Source organism: Callithrix jacchus, chromosome 3, assembly GCF_049354715.1.
Source record: "Callithrix jacchus isolate 240 chromosome 3, calJac240_pri, whole genome shotgun sequence".
Classification (NCBI taxonomy): domain Eukaryota; kingdom Metazoa; phylum Chordata; class Mammalia; order Primates; family Cebidae; genus Callithrix; species Callithrix jacchus.
The window spans coordinates 148,474,759-148,501,563 of NC_133504.1; the positions used below are offsets into that span (position 1 = coordinate 148,474,759).

The window sequence follows — 26,805 nt, forward strand, 5'->3', positions numbered from 1 at the left end:
TTTCCATTCTGCACTGCCCTAGGGAAAGATTCTTAATGAGGGCTCCACCTCTGCAGCAGACTTCAGTGGATACATCTAGGCATTTCCATACATCCTCTGAAATCAGATATTCCCATACCTCAATTCATGACTGCTGTGAACCCACAGGTCCAACACCATGTGGAATTTGCCAAGGCTTGGGAATTGTACCCTTTGAAGCAATGATGTGAGCTGTAACTTGGCCCCTTTTAGCCATGACTGGAGCTGACAAGGCTAGGATGCAAGCTGCCATGTCCCAAGGCTGCATAGAGCAGCAAGGGATCTGGGTTTGTCCTGGGAACCATTTGTCCTTCTAGGCCTTTGGGCTTATGATGGGAGGGGCTGCCTTGAAGTTCAGTGAAATGCCATGGAGTTATTTTACCCATTTTCCTGGAGATTAACCTTCCACTGTTTGTTACTTATGCAAATTTCTGCAGCTGTCTTGAGTTTCTCTACTAAAATGTGTTTTTCTTTCCCATTGTATCATGAGGATGCAAATTTTCCAAACTTTTATGTTCTGCTTCTCTTTTAAAAATAAGTTTCAATTTCAAACCATCTCATTGTGAATGCATAGAACTGAATACTCTTAAGAGTACCCAGGTTACCTCTTGAACACTTTGCTGCTTAGAAATTTCTACCAACAGATACCCTAAATCATCTACTTCAGCTTCAAAAATTACAAAGCTTTCTAGACAGGGGCAAAATGCTGCCAGTGTCTTTGCTAAAGCATAGCAAAAGTTACCTTTGCTCTAGTTTCCAAGAAGCTCCTCCTCTCCATCTGAAACCACTTCAGCCTGAACTTCATTGTTCATATCACTACATGCATTGTAGTCAAAACCAGCCAAAAAATTTCTAGGAAATTCCAAACTTTCCCACATTTTTCTGTCTTTTTCTTAATCCTCCCAACTCTTCCAACCTCTGCCTGGTACCCAGTTGCAAAGTTGCTTCCACATTTTCAAGTATCTTTATAGTAGTGCCCCACTCTACAGATGCCAACGTACTGTATTCACAAGTTTTCACACTACTATGAAGACATACCTGAGACTGGGTAATTTATATATATTTTTAAAAAAAGTGTTTCACTGACAGTTCCACGGGGCTGGGGAGGCCTCAAGAAACCTACAATCATAGTGGAAGGGGAAGAGGTAAATCTTACATGGTGTCAGGAAAGAGAGAGGAAAGGAAGGAAGCAGAAAGAGCCCCATAAAAAATTATCATTTCTCATGAGAACTCACTCACTATCATCAGAAAAGCATGGAGAACATGGCACCCATGATCTAATCACCTTCCATTAGTTCCTGCTCTTGACACAGGGGGATTATAGAGATTACAATTTGCTATGAGATTTGGGTGGGAACACAGAGTCAAACCATATCAGCTCCCAAGCCTCTATTCTTGTCCTCTGGTGTACCTGCAGACTTAACATCATATGGAAGCCATCAAGGCTTATGGCTTGCAGCCTCTGGAGCAGCAGCCTAGCACATACCTGTGACCCTTTTAGCCATGGCTGGAGCTGGAGCAGCTGAGATATAGGGAGCAATAACTAAAGATTGTGCAGGGCACTAGAGACCTGGACCTTGACCACAAAACCATTGACCCCTCCTAGGCCACATGGGAGGGGCTGTCATGAAGGTGTCTGTAATGCCTTGTAGGCATTTTCCCCATTTTCTTGGCTGTTAACATTGGGTTTCTCTTTACTTATGCAAATTTTTGCAGCTGGCAGGAATTCCTTCCAGAAAAATGGGATTTTCTTTTCCAACACATGGTCAGGCTGAAATTTTTCTAAACTGTTACACTCTGCTTCCCTTTTAAATACAATTTCCAGTTTCAGATCAGATCATCTCTTAGCTCATGAATATAAACATGTGAGTTTAGGAGAAACCAGGTCACATCTTGAATGCTTTGCTGCTTAGAAATTTCTTCTACCAGATACCCTAAGTCATCTCTCTCAAGTTCGGCATTCCACAGTTCTCTAGAGAAGGGGCACAATTCTTCTAACCTCTTGACTAATGCAAAACAAAAGTGACCTTTTCTCTAGTTCCCAATAAGTTCCTTTTCATCTGATACCAACTCAGCCTAGACTTCACTGTCCATATCATTGTCAGCATTTTGGTTACATTGATTTAATGAGTCTCTATGAAGTTCCAAACTTTCCCTCATCTTCCTGTCTCCTTTAGAGCCCTCCAAACTTTTGAAACTTCTGCCAATTACCCATTTCCAAAGCTGCTCCTACATTTTCAGGTATTTTTATAGCAATACCCCACTTCCTTTAACCAATTTTCTGTCTTAGTCTGTTATCACATTGCTATAAAGAACTACATGAGGTTCAGTAATTTATAAAGAAAAGAGGTTTATTAGGTCAGTTCTGCAGGCTGTACAGGAAGCATGGCTGGGGAAACATCAGGAAACTTACAGTCATGGCAGAAGGTGAAGGGGAAGAAGGCACAACCTACATATCTGGAGCATGAGAAAGACAGCAAACGGGGAGAAGCACTAAACACTTTTAAACAACCAGGTCTCATGAGAACTCACTATCACGAGACAGCAAGGGGAAAGTTCACCCCTATGTTCCAATCACATTCCACCAGTGTGGAAGGAGGAGGCCCCTCCTCCAACATTGGAGATTTTACAATTAGACATGAGATTTGAGCAGGAACAGAAATCCAAACCATATCTGGTTGTATTTTTCTTTTCTTATATTTTTCTACCTATTATTGCATGTTTGTTTTTCTATTGGATCTTTAATATTAGGTAAACTAATGTCAATGAAATATTCGTTTATATATTTATTGAAGTTGCATTACATTTTAAGGGAATTACATCTTTATGAAGTTGACACCTCCTATTAAAAGCAAGTAAAAATCTTTCTCTTTGGCAGGTCTACTTTTGTGTTATTCTAGAATTCTTTAAAAATATCCTCGATTAGGTTTTGTGGATACTTATTTCTATAATAAACAGAAATAATGCCTATCTCCTTCCATTACACCCACACCCCAACACACAGATTATGTCTTAACTTTGGTGACCTATGAATATGTTAACATACATGTAAAACAGGACTTTACAGTTGTGATTAAGATTAAAGCCTTTGAGACATGACAGATTATCCTGGATTATTGGGTAGACCAAACCTAATTATATGAGTTCATAAAAGTGGAAATCAAAGAGTGGATCAGAGAGCTGTGACATTAAAAGTATTTGACTATGCTGTTGTTTAATTTGAGGAGAAAGGAATTCAAAGGCCAAAATATTAGTGGCCTCTACAGGCTAAAAATGACTTGCAAATTAGAGCAAGTAAGAAAATGAAGACTCAGTTCTACAACCACAAAAAATAAAATTATGTCAACTTGAACGAGCAGTGAACAGCTTCTCTAATAGAGCCTCAGGTAAGAAGATAGGCTGTGAACACTTTAATTTTAGCACAGTGAGATTATCAGATTTCTGATTTATCAAAGTCCAAAACATTTGTACTGTGTTAAGTCACTAAACATGTAACATTTTTTTAAAGCAATAATAGAAAGCTAATTTCTAAGTTTTACAAGTTAATATTGCTTGTTGCTATGTACATGAATTTTTCTTTGCCATAATGTTTCCACCTGATAATTGCTTGTATATATTACAGCTATATATTTCTATATGTTAATTTTATTCCCTGCTAACTTATTGAATTATTTTTATTTTATTTCTTTTATCGTAGATTTTCCAGAGTTTTATAAAAATAAAAGTTCATAATAGCTGCAAATCAAGATAATTATATTTCTTCTTTACCAATTTTTATTACACTAAATTATTTGTCTTGTGTATTGGCAAGTACCTCGAATATAAGGATAAATAGCAGTGAAGATAACTGCATAAGTGCCTTCTCAATTCCATACTTACTAATTTCTGCTTTTAGCATCACTATCTCCTTACTTATTCTTCCTTTGGTTTACTTTTTTATTCCAGTCATTGAGCTGAGCATTTAATTCTCTACTAACACTTCATCTACACTGGTAAGTCTTAATTATTATTAATTTATTTCTCATCACTGCTTTAAAATTCCAGATTGTGATTTGCAGTGTTTCCTTATAATTATTTATTAGAAATTCTTTAGTTTTTTTGTATAATTTTACTGTAACCCAAGAGTTAATTAATGGAGAGTTTTGTAATTTTCATGAGAAATATGATTTTTGTTGTTAATTTCTTGTTTTATTATATTGTAACCAGATATATTGTTTATATATTTCTAATTTATATAATATTGATCTTTTTTATGTGTGAACTAACATATCAATTCTTTTGAATATTTTAAGGACACTTGGAAAGAAGGTACATTGTTGATTATCAGGGTAAAAATTTGCTATATATATATATGGCATCTTATTTATAATAATATAAAATCATATATTATTTACTAATATTTTACTTCATCTGTCTTATAATTAGTGATTTATATGAAAGCCTCTTCTTAATATTTTGCCTATTAATGTCTCCTTGTATCTTCCCTAGTTTTTGTTTCAAAACTAGTTGCTGGGTCATTTTTTGCATAGATATGTAAAATTATTATGGTTTCCTCATGGATTTTGGCATTTTGCATTAAAAATAATACCTAATGGCCATTTTTAAATTTGAATTTTAATTTCTTTAATATCTCAATTCCTATTTGCCTTTGTTATTTCTGTTTGCCATGTCTTTATGTATAGCTCTTACGTATCACATTGTTCTAGGTGTGTCTTATATATATTATATAGCTGGGTCTTGATTTGAAAGCCACATTGGAAATAGTTTTCTTTTAACAGATGAGTTGAACCCACTCATATTTATTGATGTGACTGACATGTTTGGTCCCAACTACATCAGATTATTGTACAATGATGTGTTTTACTTTGTATATCCTTTAATTACCCTTTGATGCCTTTTATTAATAATTACTACTTTATTTCTACTTTTAGAAAGTGTTTAGATTTGTATTTTTGTTTTATTGCATATAATTTTACTTTTAAAATTCCTATAAGTAATGATTAGCCTTTTTACTGCTTGACATGTCTGTTTTTATCAGAATTTTTAACTACCATTTATTGCCTATATTTAAGCTTATTCTATTTTTCTTTTCCATGTCTCCTTTATCTTCCAATTTAATTGTTGAATTTTTTCTACTTTGTCACAACATATAACATTTGTACATTAGTATTCCTCCCTCAGCTTTACTTTTTCTTCTTAGATCTATATTTATTTATACCAATATGATTACAATCAGACTTTTGCCGAAGTTTTCCTAATCACCTCTTAGAAAAATAGATCTTTCTCATTTAGACAACTCATCAAAAATGATTTAGTCCCTAAAGATCATTTTGGCTGGATATAAATCCTAGATTCACACTTTCTTTCATCAAGAGTTTTCTTTTTTACATTGTTGTTTTGTGTAAGGGTTCATATTATTCCTATTTTCAAATTCCAAATGTTTGTCTATTTACTTGCTATAAAATGCCATGCCATGTCATATTCATTATCTTGATTAATACAGCTTAACTATCTCTTCATGTAGTTACTCACTTTTCATATTGCTGTTTTTATAATTTACCTTTTCATATAATTTTCTAATTGATTTTTTGTCATTTACCTTTTTGGAGGTATTTGATATGCATACTTGGGGTTTACAATTGTTAAGTTGAGACCTATTTTCTTTTAACAGGTCATTTTAAAAATTATTTATAGCTAAGATAACTTTCACTGAAGAACTATCTTGTTTTTATATAATGAAACATATATTTATCTTTTTTTTCTGTGCTTTAAAGATTGTTTAAGAATGTCATTTCCTTTTTCAGTTCTTTGGTTTGATTTTTAGGTTTATATTTTGTACTTAATTCTCTAATTCACTAAGTCTACCTTCGTAGGGGTCCAAATTTTTTCATATATTGTGCACATTTTCTTAATACCATCTACCTAGCTGTTTATTGTTTTACCATTGCATTGTAAAGACTCATTCACTGATATCAATTTCACCACATACATGCATTTTTTAAAAACACATTACGTTCCATTTGTCATGATGCATTTTCAAAGCATACTGTAGAAAACAATGTTATCTAGAAAAAAGATGCTACCATCATGCAGTGTATATTTAGTAAGGAAACTGATGTCCTTTCATATGGTACTCATCCTATAACAGCACTGTCCAATAGAATTTTCTGCAACAGTGGTATGTCCATGTGTTGTCAGTAGTTAGTTTAATGGACAGTACAATTCAAGATTTGTACCAGTGAGAAGTAGAAAACATTGAAAATTCTATATTTACTGTATAATCATTTTGAACTCGTAAATTTATTTGAACTAGAAACTTTTCTGTATTACTGCTCTGTACTGTTTCTCACACCCTTTTTTATGCTCATGTAGAAGAATGAAACCAAATTCTAAGGCGAGTAGAGAAATTTGAGAGTGCTCTTGAATATGGCTTTCAAGCATTCAGGTTTTATGATGTCTGGTATTATATCAAAACTAAATTTCTTGTTTTCAAAATCTTCTAAAAATGATACAGCCTTTGTTTTCCTTCCCATTAGTTATGTGTAGGCATATTTATATTTTATTTTATTTTTTGTATTGCATTTTAGGTTTTGGGGTACATGTGCAGAGCATGCAAGGCAGTTGCATAGGTACACACATGGCAGTGTGTTTTGTTTGCTCTCTCCCCTTCACCCACATTTGGTATTTCTCCCCTGGCAATCCCTCCCCACCTCCCCCTCCCACTGGCCCTCCCCTTTCCCCCCTATAGACCCCAGTGTTTAGTACTCCCCTCTCTGTGTCCATGTGTTCTCATTTTTCATCACCCACCTATGAGTGAGAATATGTGGTGTTTCATTTTCTGTTCTTGTGTCAGTTTGCTGAGAATGATGTTCTCCAGATTTATCCATATCCCTACAAACGACACGAACTCATCATTTCTGATTGCCGCATAAAATTTTATGGTGTATATGTGCCACATTTTCCCAATCCAGTCTATCATCGATGGGCATTTGGGTTGATTCCAGGTCTTTGCTATTGTAAACAGTGCTGCAATGAACATTTGTGTGCATGTGTCCTTGTAGTAGAATGATTTATAGTCCTTTGGATATATGCCCAGTAATGGGATTGCTGGGTCAAATGGAATTTCTATTTCTAAGGCCTTGAGGAATCGACACACCATCTTCCACAATGGTTGGACTAATTTATACTCCCACCAACAGTGTAAAAGTGTTCCTTTTTCTCCACATCCTCTCCAGGATCTGTTGTCTCCAGATTTTTTAATGATCGCCAGTTAGAATGGCGTGAGATGGTATCTCAATGTGGTTTTGATTTGCATCTCTCTGATGACCAGTGACGATGAGCATTTTTTCATATGACTGTTGGCGTCATATATGTCTTCTTTCATAAAGTGTCTGTTCATATTCTTTGCCCACTTTTGAATGGTCTTGTTTGGGTTTTTCCTGTAAATCTGTTTGAGTTCTTTGTAAATTCTGGATATCAGCCCTTTGTCAGATAGGTAAACTGAAAAAATTTTTTCCCATTCTGTTGGTTGCCGATTCACACTAGAGACTGTTTCTTTTGCTGTGCAGAAGCTGTGGAGTTTCATTAGATCCCATTTGTCTATTTTGGCTTTTGTTGCCAATGCTTTTGGTGTTTTGTTCATGAAGTCCTTGCCTACTCCTATGTCCTGGATGGTTTTGCCTAGATTTCCTTCTAGGGTTTTTATGGTGCCGGGTCTTATGTTTAAGTCTTTAATCCATCTGGAGTTAATTTTGGTGTAAGGTGTCAGGAAGGGGTCCAGTTTCTGCTTTCTACACATGGCTAGCCAGTTTTCCCAGCACCATTTGTTGAACAGGGAATCCTTTCCCCATTGCTTGTTTTTGTCAGGTTTATCAAAGATTGTATGGTTGTAGCTATGTTGTGTTGCCTCTGATGCCTCTGTTCTGTTCCATTGATCTATATCTCTGTTTTGGTACCAGTACCATGCTGTTTTGATTACTGTAGCCTTATAATATAGTTTGAAATCCGGTAGTGTGATGCCCCCCGCTGTGTTCTTTTTGCTTAGAATTGACTTGGCTATGCGGACTCTCTTTTGGTTCCATATGAAGTTCATGGTGTTTTTTCCAGTTCTGTGAAGAAAGTCAATGGTAGCTTGATGGGGATAGCGTTGATTCTGTAAATTACTTTGGGCAGTATAACCATTTTCATGATATTAATTCTTCCTAACCATGAACATGGAATGTTTCTCCATCTGTTTGTGTCCTCTCTGATTTCATTGAGTGGTGGTTTTTAGTTTTCCCTGAAGAGGTCCCTTACGTTCCTTGTGAGTTGTATTCCAAAGTATTTTATTCTTTTTGTAGCAATTGTGAATGGCAGTTCGTTCTTGATTTGACTCTCTTTAAGTCTGTTATTGGTGTAGAGGAAGGCTTGTGATTTTTGCACATTGATTTTATATACTGAGACTTTGCTGAAGTTGCTTATCAGTTTCAGGAGTTTTTGGCCTAGGCGATGGGGTCTTCTAGGTATACTATCATGTCGTCTGCCAATAGAGACAATTTGGCTTCCACCTTTCCTATTTGAATACCCTTTATTTCTTTTTCTTGCCTGATTGCTCTGGCTAGAACTTCCAGAACTATATTGAATAGGAGTGGTGAAAGAGGGCATCCTTGTCTAGTGCCAGATTTCAAAGGGAATGCTTCCAGTTTTTGCCCATTCAGTATGATATTGGCTGTTGGTTTGTCATAAATAGCTTTTATTACTTTGAGATATGTTCCATCGATACCGAGTTTATTGAGGGTTTTTAGCATAAAGGGCTGTTGAATTTTGTCAAATGCCTTCTCTGTGTCAATTGAGATAATCATGTGGTTTTTGTCCTTGGTTCTGTTTATGTGGTGAATTACGTTTATAGACTTGTGTATGTTGAACCAGCCTTGCATCCCCGGGATGAATCCTACTTGATCATGATGAATAAGTTTTTTGATTTGCTGTTGCAATCGGCTTGCCAATATTTTGTTGAAGATTTTTGCATCTATGTTCATCATGGATATTGACCTTAAGTTTTCTTTTCTCATTGGGTCTCTGCCGGGTTGAATTTTATTTTTTAATCCATGGCAAGGACTCAAAGTGCTTATTCTGAGATGTTGGAAGGAGGAATAATCTTGTCATCCTTCTAATGCTTTATTTATCTCTACTTCTTCACTGTGCTTACAACATACAAATCCAAATGCTCCTTTCTGCATTTTCTCCAGTGTATGTGTGTGCTTGTTGGGTATTGCACATCTTCTTAAATATTGGATTCAATCTGAACACCTTCCCTCTTATTCCCTGTTCCATATTGATTTCTATAAGATACTTTCTTTTGCCACAGCAGTCACCCAAGGAGCAGCTTCACAAAAATATCGAGGTATCAAAATCATGTAATGCGCATGATCTGGTGTTGAAATTGCCAATTGCTTCCAGGTCGTTAGTTCAAGCAGTGTCTGACAGATCGAAGTCACTGTGTTTCCTTTCTAGTTTCCTTGAATATTTCAAGGTCTTTCCTAATTCAGTACTTTCAAGTGTTTTTCTTGCTGGTTGGAACTCTTTCCATTTTTCTTCGTATGCTGACTTGTTCTTTTTTTCCATGTGCTCAACTTACATTTATAATGCATTTTTAATATACTATGGAATTCAGTTAACCAAACATTTTTTTAATTGTACTTTAGGTTCTGGGGTACATGTGAAGATCATGCAGGATTGTTGCTTGGGTACATACATGGCAAGGTGGTTTGCTGCCTTCATACCTCCATCACCTATATCTGGTATTTCTCTCCTTATCATCTAAAGATATTTAGATATTTCTTCATAAGGGAAAAAAGCCTGTATTAGAAAGAGATGATAAAGCACTTAAGTATTATGTGAACTTCACCAGGAAAAAAATTAGTGTATAGGTATAGGAAATGTAGAGCAGAATACAAAAATTTAATTAATTTCTACTTATTAATAAGTAATTTATCCAATATTTCTATTTTCCTGTCATTTTTATATGTATGGTTTTACATAAATTTATTCTTTTCAAATACATTTGCAAATTTATAGGAATAAAATTTATTTCAATATTTTTATATTATATTTTATAAATCTTTGATGTGTTAAAAGCTATTTAAAATTTTTTATTCAAAATTGTTAAAATAAATTTAGGAGGTATGAGTACAGTTTCATTACTTTCACATATTGTATAGTGACAAATTTGAAGTTTTTAGTGTAACCAACACCCATATGGTATACACTGTACACATTACATCATTTCTCCCTCCCTACCGTTGTTCACTCATATTTTCTTTTTTTCTTTATTAGCATTTCCCAAGATTTATGTCAAGCATTAGTCTTAGTTTTTAACTTTTGCTATTGTCTATTTTATTCTATAGTTCATTTACTTACACAAGAATTCCTAAGAATTTTCTAAGCTTGTTATCTCTCACCCTTATTATTTCAAAAAAAATCAATGACTTTTAGTCATTCATCATTGCCATATAACTTAAAAAATCTTGTCAAGTTAACATATGCCCAATGTCTATTTTTTTGTCTCCATTTCATCTTACATTTTGTGTTATGCTCACTCCAGTAAGAAGTTGACCCCACTTATATCACTGGACTCAAGATTAAGTCTCAGTCTTCATCTTATATATCTATCTGTGTGTGTGTGTGTGTGTGTGTGTGTGAGTGTGTGTGTGTGTGTGTGTGTGTAAATGATGCAGTTACAGATGCTTTAAGCACACCTTTAACTTGGTTTCTTGGATGCTATTCTCAGTCTTTTGACAATACTAGCCATTCTGTCTTAGTTTGCTTGCTTCTTCCTATCTGCTCTGCATATATTAATACTTAAATGTTCTTATCAGGTCTTATGCTGTACATACCAGTTGTGTGGTAATAATTGCCAGTATCATTCACTTTTGATTCAGACTCATATTCATTTGTCTATTCAATATCTCCACTTAAGTAACAAACTTCTTATATTCAACACCACCTAAATCAAGCTTCTTTTCTAACCCTTCTCTACATCTTTTTCTATCTACAGGCTTTTTCATCCAAGAAATTTCTCCACTCCTTGTCCAAGTGCTGATGACAAGAAAGATAAATCTTAAAATAATCATAACCTAAGGATTTGAAAATAGTTAAATATAGTCTAACAAGTTAGGTTTAGTACATTTCAAAAGGCTTCACAAATGTATAAATGCTTTAAAATGCAGATTGCTTAATTTTGTTTAAAAAGTCACTCTTTTCTCTTTGATAACACAAAGCAGAAACTTTGATCTAAACAAAATCATGTAATGGAAATATTCAGGTATTTATGTATTTTAAAATTCTTGTGGCCACATAGTCTTATTTTAAAAATATTAATTTGGGAAAAGATGCTACAAGGTGTTTTCCTTTGACAATGCCATGAGAATTATGTCCGCTCTAAATACAGCAATGTTCAGCCTACTGTCAGATAACTAGAATGTAATTTTATCTTTCATGTGTAAATGAGATATTAGATGTTCTAAAACCAAGAAAATCTGAAAAGTTTTTATGCTATATCAATTCAGGAAAACCACTATAACTTAACAAGTTAGTTGAACTACTTATTGTAGCATAATTTTTACTTTAAACTCATCAGCACAGTCAATAAATTAACAATGTTACAAGACCAAACAGATGGAAATCTATAAAGTAGATATAAGTGTAATTGCTGTAATATTCATAACTTATATTTCTGAAGTTGTTTCTGTTAGATTTAACTAGAAAGAGACTATTATGTCATGAATTTCTTTTGTGACTCTGTGTGCAAAATAAATCTTTCTAATTTACAGTTTTTGCTTATATAATGAGTTCAAATGACTGTCATCTATGTTCAAATATTTAATGGTATTCTTGTTCCCTAATTTGATATGTTTAAATAATCAATTAAAACAATGCATAATATTATTGGAAAATAACAGTAGTAAATTGTAAAAATTTCAACTGATTACCAACATACTAATTATTATGTATATAGCTCTCTTACATTTTTAACGTCCTTGTATTTTAGAAGAGACACTTTTTCTTATGAATTTAATCAGTAATAGTCAAATTCTCATTTCTAGATTCAGAAGAGATGTATCATCTACTTATAGCACCTTCCTTTTTAGTTTTACAAATAAGGACTTAAGCCTACAGGGTCATGGTTTATGTGCTCCCAATTCACTGCATGGCTTTTAATTTACCTTGTATTATCTGTCCCAGTAAGTCTCAGTAGTTGACAATCCTATCATATTTTTGATAGAAAAACATATAAGGGACTAATAAAATAATATTTGTCAAGCATTTCTTACCATACATACACAAAAAGAGATATACTCATGTAGCTTGAAATTAACTTTAAAAAAAGTATTGGACAAATATTTATTGGAAAACATATTTGAAAAAGTGGTACATTTACTATATGCCAGACACTGTTGTATGTACTTTACAAAGTAACTCATTTACTCCTCGCAATACCCTATGACATATATACAAATATTATGCACAGTTTATAAAAAAGACAAATACAGACAATTTAACTAACTTATCAAAGTTTGCCCAGTCATTATATGGAACATATACTTTGAGCGTGGCAGTCTGGCTTAGTACCCATAACCGTGACCACTATACTATATTCCTCAGTCTTAAGGCTACTAATTTCAATGCAACTTATGTGATATTTTGAATAAACTTAAGGATCAAATATGCCAACAATTTCTTATTATTAATATTTTTTATTTTACTTTAAGTTCCCAGATAAATGTGTAGAACGTGCAGATTTGTTACATAGGTATACATGTGCCATAGTGGTTTGCTGCACGTACTGATCCATCTTCTAAGTTTCTTCCCCTGGCCCCCAACCCTGCAACAGGCCCTGGTATGTGTTGTTCCCCTCCCTGTGTCCATGCGTCCTCACTGTTCAAATCTCACTTACAAGTGAGAACACACTGTGTTTGGTTTTCTCTTTGTGTGTTAGTTTTCTGAGGCCAATGCTTCCAGCTTCATCCATGCTCCTGCAAAGAACATGATCTTGTCTCTTTTTATGGCTGCATAGTATTCCATGGTATATACTTACTAGTCTATCATTAATGGGCATTTGGGTTGGTTCCATGACTTTCCTATTGTAAAGAGTGCTGCAATAGACATACATGTGCACATGTCTTTTCTTTTTTTTTTCTGAGACACAGTCCTACTCTGTCACCCAGGCTGGAGTGCAGTGACACAATCTCGGCTCACTGCAACCTATGCCTCCCAGGTTCAAGCAATTCTTCATCAGCCTCCTGAGTAGCTGAAATAACAGGTACCTGCCACCAAGCCCAGCTAAATTTTTGTATTTTTAGTAGAGACAGGGTTTCAGCATGTTGGCCAGGATGGTCTCAAACTGGTGACCTCATGATATGCTCACCTCAGCCCCCCAAGGTGCTGGGATTAGAGTTGTGAGCCACCACACTTGGTTTTGCATTGTGTCTTTATAATAGAATGATTCATATTTGATATATTTTCAGATATATATTCAGCAATGGAATTGCTGGGTCAAATAATATTTCTGCTTCTAAATTCTTGAGGAATTATGATATCATCTCCACAATGATTGAACTAATTTACATTCCCACCAACAGGGTAAAAGTGTTTTTATTTCTCCACAGCCTCACCAGCATCTACTGTTTCTTGACTTTTTAATAATCACCATTCCAACTGGTGTGAGATAGTATCTCATTGTGATTTTGATTTGCACTTCTCTGATGATCAGTGATCTTGAGCTTTTTTTCACGTTTGTTGGCAGCATAAATATCTTCTTTTGAGGAGCGTTTGTTGATATACTTTGACCACTTTTTGATGGGGTTGTTTATTTTTTCTCGTAAATTTGTTTAAGTTCCTTGTAAATTATGGATATTAGAACTTTGTCAGATGGGTAGATTGCAAACATTTTCTCCCATTCTGTAGGCTGCCTGTTCACTCTGATGATAGCTTCTTGGCTGCGCAGAAGCTCTTTAGTTTAATTAGAACCATTTGTCAATTTTGGCTTCCATTTTTGCAATTGCTTTGGCATTTTCATCATGAAGTCTTTGTCTATGCCTATGTCCTGAATAGTATTTATTTGTTTTTTTGTTTTTTTTTTTACTATATTGTGTTACGTGCTCTGTTTATAACCCAGCAACTCAAAATTTCAATTTTCTGAATACAGGCTTAAAATATTGTACCATTTATAATTATATGGCCTTTTGTTCAAATTCATAAAACCATAAAATATCAACAATTAAGAAAATGCACTTTTCAGACATAATTTAGAAAACTGGGGTAAATTATCTTGTGTTTTAACCTTTCTGAACACCTGATTAAAACAATATGATTTGGGATTTTTTCCCATTTATTAGAAACAATTAACCCTAATTTAAAGCAGTCACAATGAACGTACATGGGAAAATGATTTAATATTTGTCTAGATAAATACAACCTTCTACCTGATATGTATGCCATATTTTTAATGTTATTTGATGCAAACATTTGTTATACTACTAATCATAGGTTTCAGTAATTTTATTTTAACAGTGTAAAACTGAGACCTTTGTCCTTTAAGATATTAGTGCTAAATTTAAAAAAATGTAATATGTGAATTGATAAGGAAGTTTTCAGTGAAACTTGGGTTCTTCTCAGACTAAAATATTTCATACAGAATAGAGCTGCTAGTGAAAATCTAATGTGAACACATGGCATTTAATTTCCATCAAAGTTTTAATAGTCTGAGTAAAATGTGGCTATGAGTAAAATAATAAAATATAAGTGGGATGGCATGACAATAGTGCCCTACTGGGACTCATGCAGCAGCAGTGGAGGGGGATGTTCCAAGAGCATCTGTCTCTTTGGCAGAATTCAAAGGCAGCTGCTCTGGTTACTTTCATAATGCTGATGAGATTTCCATTTGATTATAGAAGCAATGTCTGCTCTCTATTGCAGATCTGGAGTCATCTGCATTCGCCTTACCTGTGATGCTGAGTTACTTATTTAATTGCTTTTGATGAAAAAAATAAATAAATGCTTCTTGAGAAAAGCTTTGAAAAGCTTTAGAAAGCTATTATAATTTAAACTCAGATTTGCCTGCATATATCCTTTTTTAAATCTCATTCTTATTTGTATTCCAAGTATGATGGATGACAACAGTTGTAAGCTTATAATAACACAGTTCTTATCATGCCATGGTCTCTTGTAAAAGCTATTTTTTTTTCTTGAGGTGACCTGTTATATCTCTCTTTGCTGCCCAATCCTTTTCTTGTAAGGGACTGATAAGTATGTACCTGCTATTTTTTTATATGAGTATTTGTTCCTTTTCACAGATACTTAGAAACTTGGGACTTTCTTATCAAACCAATATTAAATAATCTCAGTATGTTTACCTCTAAAAGTGAGATTGTAATAATCTGTTTACATGCACCTTAAATATTTGTGCAAGTCAACTGTACACAAATTATGGAGGCTCTAAATTTAGCTGGGTTTGCTATTTTGTCATTTTTTAGCTGATGTCTTGGGCAATATACTTATCATTTCAAAGTCTCACTTTCTTCATCTGTAAAATATTGAGATAAGATAACACATGTTTTGATAAGGTGTAATGCACAGATACACATTAAATTTTCTACAGGAAGAAAATATGTGTATTTATCTCTTGACATTAGCTATATCCTTGAAGATATTAAAGAAATACAACTAACTACTAGGTGATGAAAACTTCATTTAAGTGGTTTGTTTTATACAGCACTTTTTATATTAATATATCTCAATCCAATTACCTAAAATAAGTGCCTTTGGAAATATAATCTCTTGAAATATGTGTTTTGTCTTGTATTTACAAGTTTTATGTGACAAAAGGGAAAATACAGGACAGAATACAATTTATAAATAAAAGACAATACAACTAGTCAGGATTATAAACAGAACTTTATTAAAGAGTGAGATCAGAATGTTAGTTACGAAAATTGAAAAAGCAGGATGACACATGGGTACAGAGGTTAAGTAGAAATTATGCAGCCACAATTTACAAGAAAGACACAAGATATGTTTGAAAATGAAAGGTTGTTATGGCAATTCAGAGTGCCAAGAAGAGTACAATCAGTGAACTCATTATATTATGTAAATTAAAGCATAAAGCCTTTAAAAAGCTTCTAAAACTAGTTTACTTTCAAAGAATGTGAGAGGTGATTACTGGAGGATTATATGAAATGACATGATAAATGCATAGAATATTCAGAGTTATCACATCCTTGAAATTAGCAGCTGTGTTGAGTATTTTTTATTTATTCTTCCAGATTCATTTCTTACCCTCGTTTTCCCTACTCTGTGCCCTGGGAAGACAAAGCTTCCTGAACTGAATAATTAAATTTCCCTTGCCCATTTCCTGTTGCCTCTAGAGAATATCAGATGACAGGGAGACAGTGAGGAGAGAACATGCTGTTTCCCTAGTTCCTCTCCTGCCATGCTATGGGTGGCAGGGTTTTTGTTTTTCTCCTTGACTTCTGTGGAGCCATATTTTGAGCACTTACATTCAAAATAGGAGACGTATTCATCCTTGACTTGTCTCTCCTCCTTAACTTTCTCAAAGTTAGTAAACTACTGCAATCCCCTAATCCTCTGAATCCTGCCAACTAAATGTCATTTGAATCTGTCTACTCTCCTCCCTTTCTCCCACTTCACCCAGGCTTGTCACAATTATGATTTTTATCACAGTACTTTCTTCTCTAGATTAATGAGTCTGCCTTTTGATTTGTCTCCATACTCTAGGTTTGTGTCCACACACACATGTTCTCCATATAGTGACCTATTTTTGTTTTTTCTTTTGCATTTGTTTTGAAGATAAAAGGAGGTTTTATTAAATTTTAATATCTCTGTTTATTAAAAACAACTCTGATACTTGCTGAGAAAAAGAGTCAAAACTTGTTCTTAAACTGTCTTCCAGTAATTTGATCCTCATCTCATGAGAAATACAGCAAAATCTATTCAGAGGCTGTTTCCATTGAGGTGGGGTGGTGGAAAAAGAATTTGAGCATTTGAGGCACTCAGTCTTACATTTCTGATTCAACTAGGACAGCTTCACTTTTATCTGCTTTATACATGATTGTATTGAAGAAAAGATGTGAAAATGTTGGGAAACCATCATTGTATTATTTTTCCTAATAAATATTTTCTTTACTGCCAATTTAATGTAATCATGCTTATTACATAATATCCTAATAAACAAATATGTAAAACATGCACCATGCCCCACAATCTAAAAATCTTTTTTGAAAATTATTTTGGTTTACTCATTTGCTAGTGCTAGGCCTGTTGCTTTCTCTCTGATGCAGACATCCAAATGCAAGCCAACTTCCCCATCAAAGTGCACAATTAAAAGTAATATAAATGTTATTAATTTACTAAAAGGAGTCTTAACAGATGATATGAATGTACAATTTTCAAAAATGATCCCAAAATCTACAGAAGAAATTGATTTTGTGGCTAAAACTTTACAGGGAGTCCAAGTGAGCTAATTTTTTAATTCCTTCTTTCTGATTATAGAATCAGAAATGTGTATGTTTGTTACTTTGTTGGTTTGTATACTGGAATTTGGGGTAAGAAAATCTCCAGGCTAGAAACACTGATTATAGGTAATACTAATTGTTTGGAGTTTTAGAATTTTGCATACTCCAGTGTTTTGTTCTTGTGTGCTCTCCCTGCTCATGTTAGAGAGTAGACAATACTACTTGCAGTTTTGTCTCCCAAACTGGTAGCTTTTTACTTTTTTAACTATTGTATTCTTTTATGTTGAGTGTAAGGAAGCTAGCTGCACTACCCCTTCAGACAGTCACAATCAAATCAATCAAGCACAGCACTCAATTTGAAATCTATTTTCCATCTTATTTCAAATTTTAGATTTTTGAGTAAATATTTGTCCTGTCTCTTGAACAAAAAGGATTCTGAGTCACCTTCTGCTAATAATAGCTAAGGTCAAGAAGAATGTTCTCATTTGTAAATGCCCACCCGACCTTCAATCTCACCATCTTTTACTAGGACAGAAAAACTAGAGAAAAAGAAAGATTCACAAAGATATCCAAACTATGTAGCCTGTGTTAGTTCCAAGATATGTTCCTTTCAGTCAGCACCAGAGTGAATGTATATTGTTTCTATGGCAACCAGCTGCTTTTGGTTAAATTATTTCTACTATTTATGATTTTCATGATAAACTATGTTAGTAATTACTTACTAAATTAAACCTCTGGGAAGTATCTTCCCAGTCAGAATCCTCTTATCTTCTAAATTTGTTACTTTCTGCTTTTAAGCAGTTTTAAATACAATTTTACCTAATAAGTCAAGAAAATTTTAAACAAATAGCAGACATTTTTTTCTGGATCTCTTTTTATCATCAGAAAAATAAAATAATAAAAACAATTTTTAAAAATTCTATTACAAGGCCAAATGTACTGTACAATGGTACAAATATAGTTGATAATTGAATTGAAAAATTAATATAAAGTCAATGTTTTATTGGAAATAAAGATGGTCAAAATGTACTTTATTTGCTTTCATTAAGCAATTCCATTAGCTCCTACCCTAGTTTAGAGTGAAGTATCAACTGCTTTTTAAGTGATGTAACTAGATTTCCTGGTTACTTACTTGTTGTTTAGTGACTGAATTTTTCAGATAGTCTCGGTATGAAAATTTCTTATTATTTTAAAGCACAAGTGTTAGCCAAGTAAAATGTGTGAATATTAAATTGTGTCTAATATAAATATTTAATAATATAAATAAGCTGTGTATTTTAAAATATAGACAAACAAATCATGCATATGAACTGATTTTATTCAAATGATTGATGAAGAAAAAGCAAAAGATAGTAATCAATGAGATGTATTAAATTTAATCTCTACAGGTCTTAATTTATCTCGGGTATATCCGCAGAAGAGGAATTGCTGGATCATATGTTAGTTCTATTTTAAATTTCTATAGGAAATTTTACACTTTCTTGCACAGTGGCTGTACCACCTTGTAGTTCCACCAAGAGTGTACAAAAGTTCCCTTTTCTCCATGCTCTACAAAAATGAAATTGCCTATTAAAGATATTAGAACTTTCAGGTTCATGGAGACACTGTTCATAATAGCCATGATAATGGAAACAACTGAAGTGTCCATTGACAGATAGATAAAGAAATTGTGATAAAATATATACATGTAATCTAATATGTAATATTAGTCAGCCTTTAAACAAGAGATCCTGCCATTTGCCACAACATGGATGAACCTAACATCATTATACTAAGTGAAACAATCAGACAAAGAAATAAAAATACTGCATGACCTCATAATATGTGGAATCTAAAAAAAAAAAAAAGTCAACTTCTCAAAAGAAAATTAAACGATGGTTACCAGGAGCAGGGGGTGAAGGGAGGAGAAAAACCGGAGGATGTCAGTCAAAATATACAAAGTAGCAGATACATAGAATAAACAAGTCTAGAGATTTAACCTAAAATGTAAGGACTATAGTTAATAATAACAGTATTCAAGATTTTTGCTAAAAGAGTGTATTTTACATGATCTTGCCACACACACACACACACACAAGTGTAACTATGTGAGAAAATGGTATATTATTTGGTTTGACTCTTGTAACCATTTCACTACCTATGTAAAAACACCATGTTGTGTTCCCTATATCTATGCAATATAATATAAAACATTAATTCCTCCTTGGAATCTTTGTTTCATGAATCTCAGAATTAACAGATTTGAAATTATCAGCAATCTTTCTCTATCTCTATCTCTATTTTATTTTTGTTACCATGAATGATGACAATTTTTAATACTGTGAGTTTTTAACTCAACATTTAGAAATGAAAATGTCCAATTATAGATCAGGCATGGTGACTCACATTGTAATCCGAGTGCTTTTGGGGACCAAATGGGAGGAGGGCTTGATTCCTGCTGTGCTCAAGACCAGCCTGGACAACCTAGCAAGACTCTATCTGTACTTTTTTTTTCTTTAATTAGCCAAGTATGGTGATATAAACCTGTAGTTCTACTACTAGGTTTGTGTTACCAGACCTGTGTTACTAGTCTACTACTGGGTAGACTGAAGCAGAATGATCCCTTGAGCCCAGGAGTTTGCATCTGCAGTAAGTGATCACACCACTGCACTTCTGTCTGGGCAACAGTGCAAGACCCTGTCTTTAAAAATAATAAATACATCATAATTACACCCTGCAAAAATGAAATTACCTATTAAAGATATTTGACCTTTCATGTTCATTGAGACACTATTCACAACAGCCATTAAAATTAATTTTTAGGATTATTGAGTAAAATTATTTATCCTGAATATTTTATGCACCCTAAATTATTTCCGTCTTGAGTGCTAACTCATATATCACAGTCCTATTTATTACCAAGATTCCTTGAAAAATTTGGCATATTCACTTTATTTTATTTTAGAGTTTGCTACTCAAAATGAAGAGGAGTTATGATTCCATGAAAATACATTTTAACAATGATTCATTCTGGTCAGCATCAAATTTTTCAGAACAACGTATTGTGGCTTTTCTTCTGATGACCTCCTGTTAAAATAAAATCAGTGTAAACAAATAAGAAAATAAATTGTCCTTCATTAGTACTCTAAGTATGTAAGTGAAAAATATTTCTATCTGATGCAATAGCTTAAAGAGAAAACTCATTTAGTTGTATAAAAAGAGGTATTTTTTTAACTAGGGTGAACTTTTCAAAATCAACAAAAATCTAAATATCAAGTCAATTTTATATTAGAATACCACAGATATTTTTAAGAGAAACATTTCCTTAAAATGATTACTTGTAATTAAACCTAACATTTTTTTAGTGTGTGCTTTATTTTAAAAGGATACTTCCCTATTCTGTTGCATATTTGACCAGCATTCCCATAAGTGAGGCAACAAAATAATGACAGTTTAATGTGTAATAAATTATGTGATGGGTTTGTCCATCCTGCTCATCTGATGGTGAGAGAAAAGAAAAGGAAAAATTTTACTATAAATAAATATTTGTTTCTTGGATTTGAAGGATTATATTTGTGGTTAGAAATGTATAATTACTAAAAGACCATGCCTAATATGCCTGTTAGTTTTTACAAGTCTGAATACTATGTGATTTAATTTTAAGGATATTCCATGCCATATATTGCTGAGTTTTACTAATTCCTGTGTACATTGTTATACTTGGAGCATTTTTAATCCATGAATATATGTATTCAAATATTTTGCATTTGTAGCTGGAAGGATGCCATGGGCAAAGCCAATGAGACGAAAACAATTATATCAAATAAAGGATGATTGAATTCTTTTCCCTTGAGGTAATGTTTGGTATATTTAATTCAATTATAGGAAATCATCTGATACTTAAGTGAGCTATACAAGTGAAAGCATGTTTCTTTGGCTGTCTTTAATAGCTCTTATACAAAATTATGTGTTCCTGTGATTTTCTTCAATATTAATATTAATGAAAAGAATTGACTTTGTGTGAATATACTTCACAGCATGGTATGCCACAGGAAATAATGCCAAATACACAAGTAGAATTAGTAATTAAAATTAGGCACATACTAATTATCACAGCGTGAATATCTACATTCTTACTGACAACCATCACTGAAGTATTACTGAGAATAAGTAAGAAAAGGTTATTTTGTAATTCAAGACAAATGTTGCCTTCACTAAAATCTCAATAACGAACTGTGGTTTTTGGTTCATGTGTACGTGTCTGTATATTTATCTTGGTTTTCACAGGAGATAGAAATGAATGGAGTGACCTGACTATACTAACATCTGATGCCACTTAGGGTAAATTCTTTATACAAAATAAATCTTGCATTTCAAAAACATCATTACTACATACTAATCCACTAAGTAAGTAGCAACTGCTGTTCAAACTACTGGCATTTATAAGCCAAATTAATCCCTCAGCAGAATGATCAAATTTGCTCAAAAATTAGAAATTGAGTTCCTTATAATAGTCAAATCCAGTAAATGTTTAACATCGTAACTCCACAATTGTCTTCCATCATCATCTCTTTGATACGGCCTTGAAAAAGCCACAGTAGATAGGTATCATGTGGTATATATATAATAAAATTATATAGTTTAAAAAAAAGTCATGAAGCAAGACCAAGTACACGTAGAAATATAATAAATTAGGCATTTTATAATATATAATACTTATATCATTAACAAATATCAAAAATATATCCTTGCATCATTTTAAGTAGTACAAAATTATGTCTGATTGACCAAAAATATGAATTAAAAAAATAAACTATATAACTACTAATACAATAAACATGTAGTTGAAATATATACAGTCTCACAAAAGAGAACGACTCAAGAAGTAGAAAACATAAATAGGAAACTGATATATTTTAAAAAGAAAAATTTAAATACTAGTACTATTAATCACATTTAAATAATTAAAATTTAAATGACACTGATTTGAAAAATTTAAAATATAACCTAAATAATTAATACTTAGAATGTATAATTAGTTTAATACCAGTATAGAAGGAAGAACTTCACAAAAAGTAAAACATAAAATGTTCGATAAAAATAAATCCCAGTATGAATCAAATAAATGTACAGTTAATAACAGAGCATTTACCTCACTAGCAAAGATTTAATGGGATCAAAAGCAAGCAAGTAGGTAAAGTGGTGAAATTGAATTCTCTGCAATTATTGGTGAAAATATAAATCTAGTAATAATTGTCAATAGATTTTACATATATACATACACAATTTCATCTAAAGATTGCTGTTCTAGAAATGGGTCTTGTTAGAAGTACTCTTTAAATACATATCTAAAATAAGGTTAACTAAATTTTATTTTAATATTAAAAATTAGGCATACATGTAAATGATTAACAGCCAAATCAGTTACGTGACTACATAATAGTGTGTTCTTAAAAGGTGGGCTACTATTTTAAGAAATAGGAAAAGGCTGTATAGCGGGCAGCCATGAATAATACCATGTTTTCTATCATGAAGCATACCATATTTTCTATCATGAAGAGAACAGTAATATAAACTAAAAGAAGTGTAGCAATTTTTACTTTGAAAAAATATCTTCTCTTTCATCCACATCACATGTATTATGGGCCTTCATGACCTGATGCCATAGCACACATACGAGAGTGTCCATTTATATATCTACTATGAAAAATCAGTGATTATGGACAATATTTATCTCTATGGTAAAACATAAGGAAAATCAAAGTAATCTATACAGCTTAAAACATGAATGGCTACAAATTTCATAAAAAGCTAAATTGTACTTTACTGAAAATGCCTCTTTGGTAATAACAAACTTCTGGTTGATGCATTTATTAGTTTTTTTATGGTTTCTTAATAAATCATGGTACAGAACTTTCAAATTCTTACAAAGTAATGTGGTGGAAAAAATTACTGGAGGATAAAATAATAATAGAACTATGACAACCAAACATAAAATGTCTTATTTTTTTTTTGTCTTGAAGAAAAACACAGCTTAACTGAGTTGCTTTCTGAACACCTAACCCATAAAGTTTGTGATTATTATAATCAGTAGAGATTAAAGAGATTCATGAGCACAGCAAGGAAAGAAATAGAATTTGAACAATGGGTGCACAAAAATGAATGTTTCACGAAAAATCCATGCCTTGTAAAACATTGGCTGCAGCCTGACCTATCTCCAACCTTCAAAAAGTCAAATCAGGTACTGTTAATCTTCTTCCAAATTCTACTCTCCTTCCTCTGGCTCTTTCTGAATGAAATGGGAGAACATGGAGGGTAGAGACAGTCTCCATGGATCAAAGGCTATTCGATGCTAAGAAATAGAATGAAAACAAAAGGCATATCTATGCCTAATACTCTGCTTTGCTAGTAACATGTAGCAAATGTAATGCTCCATTAGCTGCCAAATAAAATTATTCCAAAATGGAGATATGTGTCATTTATATGGGAAATTATATAATAAAGTAAGTACTCAAACAATAAAACTGATCAGCTCGAGAATTTCTTTCAGAACCTATGGAAGGAGAGATAAAATATGAGCATAAAACAAGTAGGAAAAAATCAGTACAAAATATTTCTTTGTCACTAATGATTTGAGATATTATAATTACTTTTAGCTATATATTCTGCTTGTTCCTTTACAAAGATAAAATAAATCATATAAAATATTGTGACCTTTTTAGATTGTGGGTTTACTATCCAATCATCTTTAGAATGTTATGAACCATTATATTCAAATAAATGATTCATCAACATTCAAAGTAAAAATCAGAGTCAACACTCTGAAGAGTGGCTATATTCCCAGATGTGACCATATATTTTCTGTGATATAGTCAAATGAGGAGAAATAATTTTCCTCACATGTCTTCATGCATGATTTTCTGGTATACAGAATCTTGAGAAACTGAAAATCTAAGTCATATAAACTTGACTAGATTCATTGTTAAAACCTCTTGAAGTTTTTTTTTTCTAGAAATTATTACCTTATGGTCATTTTGGAGGTGCAGAATAAGACTTCTCTTAACCATGTTCTATTGATCTAACATATAAAATATTATCACAAATATTTCAAGACAATAAGTGAAGAAAACAATGAAAATATAATCAGTCTTACATTTTTATTAATAAAGTTAAACCTGATTTTGATAGACAATCAAAATGTGCTTTGCTTCTTGAAATATTTTTACAGATTTAGTCAAAGTACATTATAATATTTTGTTTTGTAAGTGAAAAATCTTCATCTGGAACACGTTAAAGAAGAGTCCACAAACTAAACCATTACCATTTATTAGAGTATATGTAGAGATTCAAAGATTTTCACTAAAAAAAAAAAAGAGGAAAAAATAGTGGAAATAATACAATCAAATTTATCTAGAAAGTAAAAGAACAGAGATATGGAAAAAAGAACCACTGTATAAATGTGACTAGGAATGCTAGTATAAATGTGTGATGTATACTGTATAAATGTGCTAGGAATGAAACAATAGTATAGTACAAAATGTGTGGTGTACCCAGCCCTCTTGTAAAGAATTGAATAAAGTCTCTGATTATTTTGTCAAAGAGCAAAAGTAGAGTTACATCAATGTGTTTTCCACAAAACTCTAACTTGGAAATATGTACATACATATGTAAGTTATAAGATAAAAACCATGCCAACTCTATTTTTAAATAAACCTAGAAACATCACTTTTATGCCTATTTTCAAAGAAGCTTAATAATGTAGAGAGGACATATCCTTCAGCCCTGCCATTCTTCTTTCTACAGTCTTCTGGCATGCACTGAAATCAACAAAAGCTTCAATGGCAGAATAACATCAACAGATAAATAGGTGACCTAGGAGGGACTGACATGAATAGAATAAATATTGCACAATGGGAGTTAGTGGGAATTGCTGTCCTGGAGACAGGATAGGCAAACTGGAGGAGGTTTTGATGTATGTTAGTACAGCATAGCTGTTTTTATGTTTCTCAGCAAGAGAGTAAGGGGGCTAGATAGACATGTGATAGATTTGATTTGGGCAGACCTTGGTTCTAAACACAATGCTGCATCACTGTACATTCATTATTATTTTACTTTCATTCTGAATTTCTAAACATATTGAATTTTTTATTATCCAGACCAGTGGAGGGTAGGATTTACATAGATGCAGCAAATTAAAGAAATGCAAACTTTTTTATATTTAGGTTTAATGTGTATGATTTTGTTCCAGCCCTAACTGAAAATTTCTTAATTACATTTAGTTTAGGCAACATTCAAATTATTTGATATTCATTGAAAATACCTAAGTCCCCAATAGTAGACATGAAGCCTCCTGAGAGGCTGATGAAGTCAGTTATTAATATGTTTAGGGTACTTTCTATAATGATTTTTAGGGTAGAATAGAGAGGATTCCCTTTTGCCACTAATATCAACACATACCCCATTTGTATGCCAGGTGCAAAACTGTTAATCACATCAATAATACTTTTTAAATTATACATTTTTAAAAGTCTAATTCTTTATTGGCTTCTGTACCTAACTAGCCTAAACTCCCAGCAGAACGTATAGATTGGACATCCTTAATCTAAACGTCCAGTCTGAAATGTTCTGAAATCTGAAACTTTTTGAGCATAAACATGACACCTCAAGTGAAAATGTCACATTTGACCTCTTGTGATAGGCCGTAGTCAAAGAGCAGTCAAAACTTTGCTTCATGCATGAAATTATTAAAATATTGTATAAAATTTCCTTCAGGCTATGAGTATTTTTGCATTTAGACATGGGTGGCATCCTCAAGAAATATCATTTTATATATATGAAAATATTTTAAAATACAAAACAATCCAAAATCCCAATCACTCTGGTCCTAGATCAATAACACAAGCTAGTGTGAACTTATCAAAAACTGTGAGTATGCAATAATTTATATGTGAGGATAATGAGAAACATCTGTTAAATACTATTAAGCATAAACTAAATAATAAAATGTAATATTCAAATACAGCTGCAAAACCATATTAATAACTCTGTGGTATACATGAATAGGAATGAAAAGAAAGTTAATAAATAAAATAAAGCTAAACCAATTAGCTAGGCATGGTGGCCCATGCCTGCAATCCCAGCTACTGGGGAGGCTGAGGCAAGAGAATAGCTTGAACCTGGGAGACGGAGGTTGTAGTAAGTCAAGATCACATGTTGCACTACAGCCTGGGTAACAGAGTGAGACTCCGTCCCAAAAAAAAAAAAAAAACAACAATAATCATAATAATAAAGCTAAACC

The 26,805-nt window shown here is 32.9% G+C and overlaps 1 pseudogene; it reads left to right on the forward strand.

The window, feature by feature from the left end:
* Positions 1 to 233: 233 nt before the first annotated feature.
* Positions 234 to 26,805, forward strand: part of LOC118152031 (52 kDa repressor of the inhibitor of the protein kinase-like) — a 30,988-nt pseudogene continuing 4,416 nt past the window's right edge.